The 8,920-nt window shown below is 36.5% G+C and overlaps 1 long non-coding RNA gene across 1 annotated transcript; it reads right to left on the bottom strand.

Annotated features, from left to right (window-relative positions):
* Positions 1-772: 772 nt before the first annotated feature.
* LOC146440949 (uncharacterized) lies at positions 773-8,146 on the bottom strand. The gene is made up of 4 exons (XR_014849731.1): positions 7,589-8,146; positions 7,046-7,141; positions 5,586-5,735; positions 773-1,925 (listed from the first exon to the last, which is right to left on the bottom strand). It is a non-coding gene; the product is annotated as an uncharacterized LOC146440949 (long non-coding RNA).
* Positions 8,147-8,920: the final 774 nt, after the last annotated feature.

Consider the following 8,920-nt stretch of genomic DNA (forward strand, 5'->3'; position numbering starts at 1 on the left):
AAGAAATAAAATGTGCTGAAATCATCTTTGATGATGCTCCAGGTGTGAATCACCTCTTTCATCTAAAGCAATTTAAAGTACTGCAAGCATCTTGCTACTGCACCACAGAAATAAGATTTCTGCTTAACTCCTTGGCAGTATCAACCAGCACACAGCATAGCTGAAATACAGCCAAGGATATGGAGACAAATTTCAAGGCATTAATAGTTCCTGAAAACAGAAACCTTTTAATCAGCTCACTTAAGGGAACCACGCTCAGCACAGTACTGTCATACAATGTAATTTTATCTACGTGTGCTGAGACAAACTTGAGGTATTGCAGCATTTCAGAGAAACCAGGAATGTCCTGAGGTATTGCACTCAGAATGCATTGTTTCCTTACATTTTTTCATGCTGTGTACCACAAAGAACCCGAATCAGGTCCACTGCTGGTTATGCATGGAGACCTCCACAGCAGAGGCAAAAAGCATTTCAAAGACTCTGTCTTGTCAGAGGGCATGTCCCACAAATGATTTGTAGGATTTATCCACATTGGCCTTTTCTAAGGAAATAAGACACCAAAAACCTATCAAATTTTATTGGAAACTGTGCACCCAGCTCCTGTGGAGAAAAACTTTGGTTTTTCATGTGACGAGTTCACTAAAATGCCTTGTATTACTATTTTTGCTGTAAAAGAAAAATATATGCTACAGAAAATGCTTTACTAGCAAACTCAACACTTGCTAGAAATTCCTGGTGATTTGCTACACTATGCTTGCCCTACACAGCTTGCCTTTAACAGCTGTAATCAAGTTAGACCTTTATATTCCAAAATGTGAAGGCAGATGCAAGCTTGGTTCCAAGAGTATCTCCTATTAGTATGCACAGTTTAAGATGCATGGCTTTGCAAAACCAGTATCTGTGAGTAGAAAGGACTCACCAGGCATTTTCAGTTCTATTTCCATATAAATATGTGTCAATTCAGTGCTGTACTTCACTATATTTGCAGAGAAAACCTTCCAGGTAAAAATGGATAGTTTGAATTTTCAATAAAGATTTTGACTTAGAGAGTCTTAAAAGATGGTGTATGAGATTATTAGCTACATTTTCTGCGTGAAGTAAAATATTACAAAAATAAAGCTAATTTTCAAAGTTGTTTTAGAGATAAATGATTCATACCTATCAGCTATGAAAAACCAGAAAATTACAACAGAAAAAAGGGAGCTGCAATGAATTTACCAGAAATGCCACATGGTTCTTTTATAATGATGCTGATATTTTAATCCTAGAACATGTGTTTGCAAGGTTCCAAATGCTGGCTGAGAAATAAAAGCCTGCTAATTATCTTGCTTTTTAAAGAACGCCAATCATTCTTCAATAGACCTTTTTAAAATTTATTAACTGAATATCAGTAAGTAACAGATTTTTTTTTAATTGTGATCAGAAAAACATTTCTGAGATGTGGATCACAGCCAAGAAAATGGTCTCTTAATTTTATTTAGTGGGTTACAAGTATTTTGCAGCATTCTACACCTCTATGTATTTTCCCCAAGTATGTTTTGCTGATGAGATCTAAGGTTCTGCTCATGACAAAGAATTTGAGTCCCAGGTCACCTCTGTATCTAACAGCACACAGCAGAGCAAAAGGCTAACACAGTCCATGGGCATTCAAAGCTCAATGAAAAAAACATCACATCAGTAGATTTTAAAATCACACTCCTTAGAAAAAAAGGTACAATACAAGCAGTAGTTGTGCAAACTCTTAGTTGTTTCACCACTTGAAAACAATGCCTTCAGAGATACTCTAAATCCATCAGTCCTGAGTCTTTCCTATTTGTTTTCCAGAGAGATAATGATTTACTGATTTTGGTACATACTATTCAGAGCTGAGTGAGAAAAAAAGTCTGTAGAATTGGTTATACTGCTGTTGGTTATAATTCTGTTCTCTGAAAGCCAGAAAAAAGCATAATGTAAAATATATTTGATTGACATTTCTCCTTCTTTGAACAAATTATAACAGGCTGCTATCATGCTAATTTTCCAGAAATAGAACATGAGTAATCTCAGAACTGGGATCTTAAACAAGAAAAATACAGACAGATTATCTTTATTATTTTGGAGCATCTAAAAGTTTGCCAGGATATCATACACTGGAGAAAAATATAGAGATGATGAACCATATTTCAGACAAGGGAAGAAGGATGTCAATGTTGAATTTTTAGCCATCTTTTTGAAGATTATGTATATTCTGTGGAATAACCTGTTTATATACATTTAAAAAATTATTGTGTATAGGTGACATGGTAAATTCAGAATTTTGAAAAAGTTTAACCCTAGCAGAGGATCTTGTAGAGCAAGTCCTTCTGCCAGTTAAATCATCTCAGCAGAAACAGGGAACAAGGAATACATTCGCACAGATTTTCTTTAACTTTTTTCACAAACTCTTATCTGTTCATGGGGGAGGAATTTTCCTAGATGTCCATGTAAATATCCATGGGTTGGACTCAGTGATCTTGGAGGTCTCTTTCAGCCTGGGATTCTGTGGGATTTTTTTTTTTTTTTAAGGCAGTAAAAGGTGACCTGCACAGCATCTTGCTCCATAGGAACTTAGAGGAATTTTCCATAAAGCTAGTAGCTTGTGTCTTTGGAATTGTGCTGTGTGCCCTCTTGTCGCCTTGCCCTCAAAGTCCTTTGGTCTTACCTTCTCAAACACTGTGTCACAAATTTACAGTAGAAAGCAAGAACTTGGAAGAAGCAGAGTTCTGCTTACATGTGAAAATAAATTATGAGAGGAACTCTGCTTCAAACGCAGCTGAGAGAACAGAGCATAACTAATGTCTTGTTCATCTCTGGCTATACAAATAAAACTGCTAAAACAGGCAAAAACTTCAAGGTATTTTTTCATTTTGCTATGAGTGATACCCCTTCTCACTCTTTAGTTTTTCCCAAAGGTTCAGAGACAATCTCCCTAGTAAGATAATACCCCTGTGTGTCATGTATGAACTACTGAATGAGTTAGAGTAACATCAACCTGCCCTGTTCTCCTACAGTTCCCTAGTGACTGATAAAATCAAAGCTTTTCTCTGTTTCTGTCTAAAGGAAACTATGAAGCACTGAGATCAGTTGGCCTTTCATGGCAGACTGTTCACTCTCTGTAATTTAATCTATAGACTTGATCACATGAATAAAAATGAAGCCTTAGAAGGTTTTGAAAAATGTATTAGCTTCTCACAGAATGTAATGTTAAAGTACAGATAAGTGGTCTTTGTGGAAGCCCAATTAAGACAGTACATGGTTTTGATTTTGCATATATCCGTAGCTTTTCCACAGAACATGGACTTTTCCAATACTATGTCTTAGCCTTTTATGGTAGAATGAACCTTTCCCTGAATTAATGTACATTTTTAATAACAGCATTTTAAAGAAATATAGTTAGAGATGTAACAATTTATTTGAAGCAGCCAGATAAAATTACCAACTATTCCAACTATATCATGTGACAAATTTACTAATCATGTGGGTTGTATCCCTCTTTCCACTGTGGATGTTTAAGCAAAATATAGGATTGGTTCAGGAACTGGAAAAAATTATTTTCAAGCTGTGAAATGAACACCCTTCTTGATGCTACTTATCACTTTGAATGAAACATTAACCAAAAACCTGCTCAATGTCTGTTAAATGGAGACATTATTAGCAAATGGCATACAGGATTTCTCAAGATTATCAACATGTGCCTATAAATGAGTTTCTACTTTCAATACACAAAAAAAAGAAGTCTGAACTCAGAAAGTATTACCATCTTCCTAAATATGCCAAGTCCAGTGAAGCAGAAGTTCCAATCTTTAATACAATCTGCCTGTGTAGAAACAACTGCTAGAATGGAAGTACCCAGCAATAAAATTTTACACTGTACAATATTTCAAATTCTGACCCTCCTTACTAAAAGCAAAATGGCTATAAACTGGATAAAAGGGAAGTGGGATGATAATATATGTTGCAAAATATATTCACTGGTCATGTTAAAACCAGCTGGGACACACAGAGTTCCTTGGAAGAGGTGAGACAGAGCTTTTACACTTAAAACTCTTTATTCTTAGAAATACTTGTGCTGTAACACAAGGAAAATGGAAGGAATGAACAACTATGAACACATGAAGAAGACACTGAGCTACCAAAGAAATGGATGTAATGAAAGAAGTATGGAAACAAATTGAAGGAGGTCACAACAACTCTGGTTACTGCACCCTGTGAGTGCAGTTATGAAAATAGGCTTTCCCATGAAAGGCCCTTACCTCCCAGTCATTCTTCTGAGCTGTGCCCATGTGAAAAACAAATATCTGCTGAATACAGTCTTTGGAGCTCTATGTGCACCTATTTCTGCCTCTTTGCCATTGGTTCCCACATCCTGTTGGGTCCTTTACTGAAATGTCTGTTATAATACTGTGCCACTGTAAAAATTAGTCTTTCTCCTCATAGCCTTTCTTTGATTTTTTTTTTATTGCTTTGATTAAACATTTTAAATTACTAATCAGCAGACAACCAGCCCATTTAACCAACTGTTAAGGTGCTCATTCTTGCTTTAATTTTTTACCCAGTTTACTGCCATAAGAAATATTTAATGAAGCTCAGCACTCCTTGATAGATAGCTGTTCAATATCATTTCAACTTTACAAGCAGCTCTTCAAAGCATTTTTCTGAAACTGGGGAGGTAGCTACGCCCAAACCTTTTTGCCTACCTTAGGAGAGAACTATAAAACACATTTTTCCTGTAGAAGGTTTTCTTGTGGTCGTGCTGTGAACAACTCTTCTCTATGTCTATCATCTGTTATAATAATTGTGTTCCCTATAGAGTTGTTGTTTGTTTCAGGCTTCATTTATATACTTATTTAATTTACACCTGTTGAATATGCAATTAGGCAATTATTACTATATTCTAGATGCTGGATTCTTCGTTGGCTGTTATTATACTTTGTCAGTTACACTGTGGAGAGCTGGAAATGCATCTCTTTTGCTGAACATTTATTTGCTTCATCCTCCTAATCTAAAATAAAAGTTACCCCAATTGCAGGAAACTAAGATACAATATGAATATGGCTATGTATTACACAGATACTTTGAAATGTGCTAAACACAGAACATTTTCTGAATAGGGTGAACATAAATTCACATCCAGTATCTGTTTTAAAGGGAAATGTGATCCAATTTTCTGTAGCCACCTATCCGGCTCAGGTGTGTGAGCCTTGGGAACAGTTTCTGTTTCTGAACAGCTGTTTCAGAGAGAGACCTAACACAGGAGAAAATCTCATCTGTAGCTCCTTCTCTAGTGTTTTCTACCAGCTGTCTTCAACAACTCCCACACGTGCTGTGTTATAAACCCAAGGGATGTGACAGCCCTCATTTCCTATCGAAGCAAATTAAGGACCTTAAGAGGCTCTTGAATTCCATTCCAGCATCTGACTTTGCAGCTTGGAAGCACTGGATGTCACAACTCTCATCTCCCTGCATGTGAGTGTATTTATTGAATACTAATGGGAGCTGGCTTGAAACTGAGAGCTGAAGGGAGGTAGGCAACCCATCGAATTGACATTAGAATTACCTCCACCTACCTTTGTGTTTTTAGCAACAGAGTAGCACAAGATGCATCTATCTCAATCCACTTGAATTATGAGGATTTAATTTTAAAAGATAAGATGAAAAACAGCACTTGTTTTGATCTCACAGGAGCACACTTCAATCCAAGGACATTTTCTTCTAAACTGTTTAATGAGTGAACAGAACTTGATGATCTTCTGAACATACCACACAATTCATGTGCTTAAATTAACTTTCACCCTTAATCTTTTCACACACAAAACACCATAAGCAAAGGCAACAGGGATTTCTGACCATGTACAGAAATCAAGTTATTTGTCGCATGGACTAAAAAAGGTTATTTGACACCAGGCAGAATCTTAAAAAATAGAGCTCCATGTGTTTGTTATTCATGTACTTACAAAGGTATTGCCTTGCTCAGTATTCTAAGGATGCTCCATTTATAAAAGTCTCACAGACTGGCAAACCTTGATTTTGTACGAAAGCAGTGCTATTTTGGTACACCCACAGTAAGATCAAAGTGCACTATAGATTATCACTGTCCAGGCTTCATAACTCCTCCTTCTGCCATAACGGAGCATATTTGTGAATCTTCTTTATTGTTTCAATTTAAATTTTCTCAACCAATTTCAATGCAATAATCCTTTATCTTTTAAAAACCCTATAACTTGTTTTCTAGCATTAATTTCATGAACAAAAGTTGAAGGATATAAAATGCAAAAACAATTCTATGCTATTATTGGCTATGATTTTATTGGTCCTACAGGTTCTCTACAATTTTCTTCTTTCTTACAGTCCATACATTCTGCAGACCACTTAGTCCAAGATATTGGAAAATTTTCCCAAATAATGCAAATTTTTCCTGATGTAATGAAACTGTTTTACTCTTTTCTCTGACCAATAAAATTCAAATTTACATATATCTCTGTGAACAGATCATGACACATTCCCTTTATGACCTCTAATTTCGTTCATAGCTCTTAGAAGCAGCCTAGTTTTATTCAACCATAATTAAACTCTCATCCTCTTTTCAGACATCCTTTGGCATCCTACTTATAATTAACTACCTCTTGAGTTATTCTCTTCTCTGACTTTCTTTCCTTAGTACTTCTCCCCTTCTGTTCTCCCTGTTCACCATTTGTTTATGTCTTTCTAATCACTTAGTATCATTAGAAGTATATTCATCATTTATTTTTTGAACCTTTTTCAAGATTCAATTTCATCTATCAGTTTCTATCTGTCACATGAAAATTGAAAGCCTTGTTAAAGGCATCAAGTTTATTATTTTATATAACATATCTTTTATTTATCCACGAATTAAATTAGAAGTTTGACTCCTGTTTAATGAGAAACTTTTAAACATCCTGCCACCAAAGAGCTACAAGGTGTTTGACAGTTTTATGAAGCTGATTTCTAATGGCATTAAGGCTGAGATCTTGAACGCTCCTGCTGTTAACTTCTAAAGGCTACATACCTGAGATGGCCACCACAGAAATCTGTTCAACAACTGTTTTTCTTGCCATGGCAGGCAGATTTCTTTATTTTCCCAGCAGAGTGGGGACCTTTGAACCTGCACAGTCAGACACAGAAACTAGGTAAGACTTGGAAGCCAAATGTAGGAGCACAGCCCAGATTTAGAGCACAGAGATGACTACCACGGTACAACTGAGCTCAGTAAGGTTTGAAACAGTACATGAGTAAATTGCATCTCCAGTCAGGGGAGAAAATACCTTTGATCTATGATCATGTCAAAGACAGGATGTTGCACTGCAGGAGGAAAAATAAAACGAAAAGAATATTTTTAACTGTGGGAAGCAAGAAGTCCAGTGCATCAGAGTTTCCACACTGTGGTCAGTTTTTCCATTGCGCTAATTGTCTGTGAATGTCCCACTATTATTAAATTAACTCCTCAGAGAGAAGCACAGCACACAGGAAAGCTGAATGCCATGGGCCTACTTCTGTTCTAGTAAGGGTCTAGTAATGGGCACTATTACTGTGCCCGTGGGGTTCCACATACCTGAATAAGAGAAGGCCCCATTGGCCATAAAACCAAGGTTTTATTCCAGTTCTGTTCCCAGTAATGTACAGAGACAGCAAAACAACATGCAGCAGGTGGTTGGGGTATGCATAGCTGAAGTATATCCACAAGAGCCATGGTACTGAATCTTGTGTTTTCCATGCAGTATCTGTTACAACACCCATCTCCAAGAACAGATTATATACAATGGAACAAACTCTGCATGTTTCTGGAAAGGTCTGAATTCCTGTTTGTCCAGCAGTCCAATGAGACAAAACCAGTGAGCAATTGTATTCATGGAAGATTGAGAGCATGTGAAAGGGCAAGCAGCAGTTACCATAACACTGTAATTTGGGATACTGGATCATTTCTTGATCTTGAAGCGGGTAAAGAAGCTTAAAAGCAAATACATTGAGAAGAGAAGACCTGAAATGGAAACTGGGAACTAAAGATCTCAGCAGACAGCAGATGGCATGAGAGAGACTGAAAGTTACTAACTGACAAATGAGAAGGAAATGTTTTCATAACAATATTTAATTGAAAGTCTGTTCAAATAGAATACAGAAAGCTCCCAAAGTCATTATCATGATTTCTCTTGCATATCTACAATCTACTAAGTAAATTTTTGCGTATCAGCACTCCAAAAACTAGTATCCAAATAGTAAAGAGAGCCTCAGAATCCTTTCTTTTCTGGTCCCATTTAACTCCTTAAAAAAAAAAAAAAGAAAACACAAAAAAAAATCCCTCACCTCTGAAACCTACAACAATGCAACATCGGTCATAAATTTAATGCAAAAAATAAAGTAGTGAATCCTAAGGCAGGTTAGTGTGACCTTGATTTTAGACAAAATACTGAGAGCAAGGAGCACGGGATCCAAGCTGTATGATCTCCATGGACCACACTGGGATGAAGACCAGATAATCCTCTAGATAAACAATAATGCCAACCATACAGAAATCAAGGTGTTTTAAAGGTCCAAAATGAGAGAGCTCCAATACATATTTACCATATTCCTTTGCTAAAATAAAAAATTGAATGGGAAGAATTCACAAAACCCTCTCCATTTGAAACAGTGGATCTAGAGTGGAGACAACCAGTGGATGGACTCAAAGAGAAAAAAGGAATAGGAATAAAGGAATGTAGCTGACAGAACAATCTGTAGCCAGAGGATAAGATCTTGTAGGAGGAATTTTGCATTAATATTCACTTTATCAACAGAAAGAAAAGGCATTCCTGGATACCCAGCAGGGCGGGACAATGGCAATTGCATAATGTGTATATTTTAAAGGATGTTGTGAAATCTAAGGCAAAGACTGAAGAGGCTGCTTAAT

Source organism: Lichenostomus cassidix, chromosome 2 (genome assembly GCF_008360975.1).
Source record: "Lichenostomus cassidix isolate B80296 chromosome 2, HeHo_3.0, whole genome shotgun sequence".
NCBI classification, from domain to species: domain Eukaryota; kingdom Metazoa; phylum Chordata; class Aves; order Passeriformes; family Meliphagidae; genus Lichenostomus; species Lichenostomus cassidix.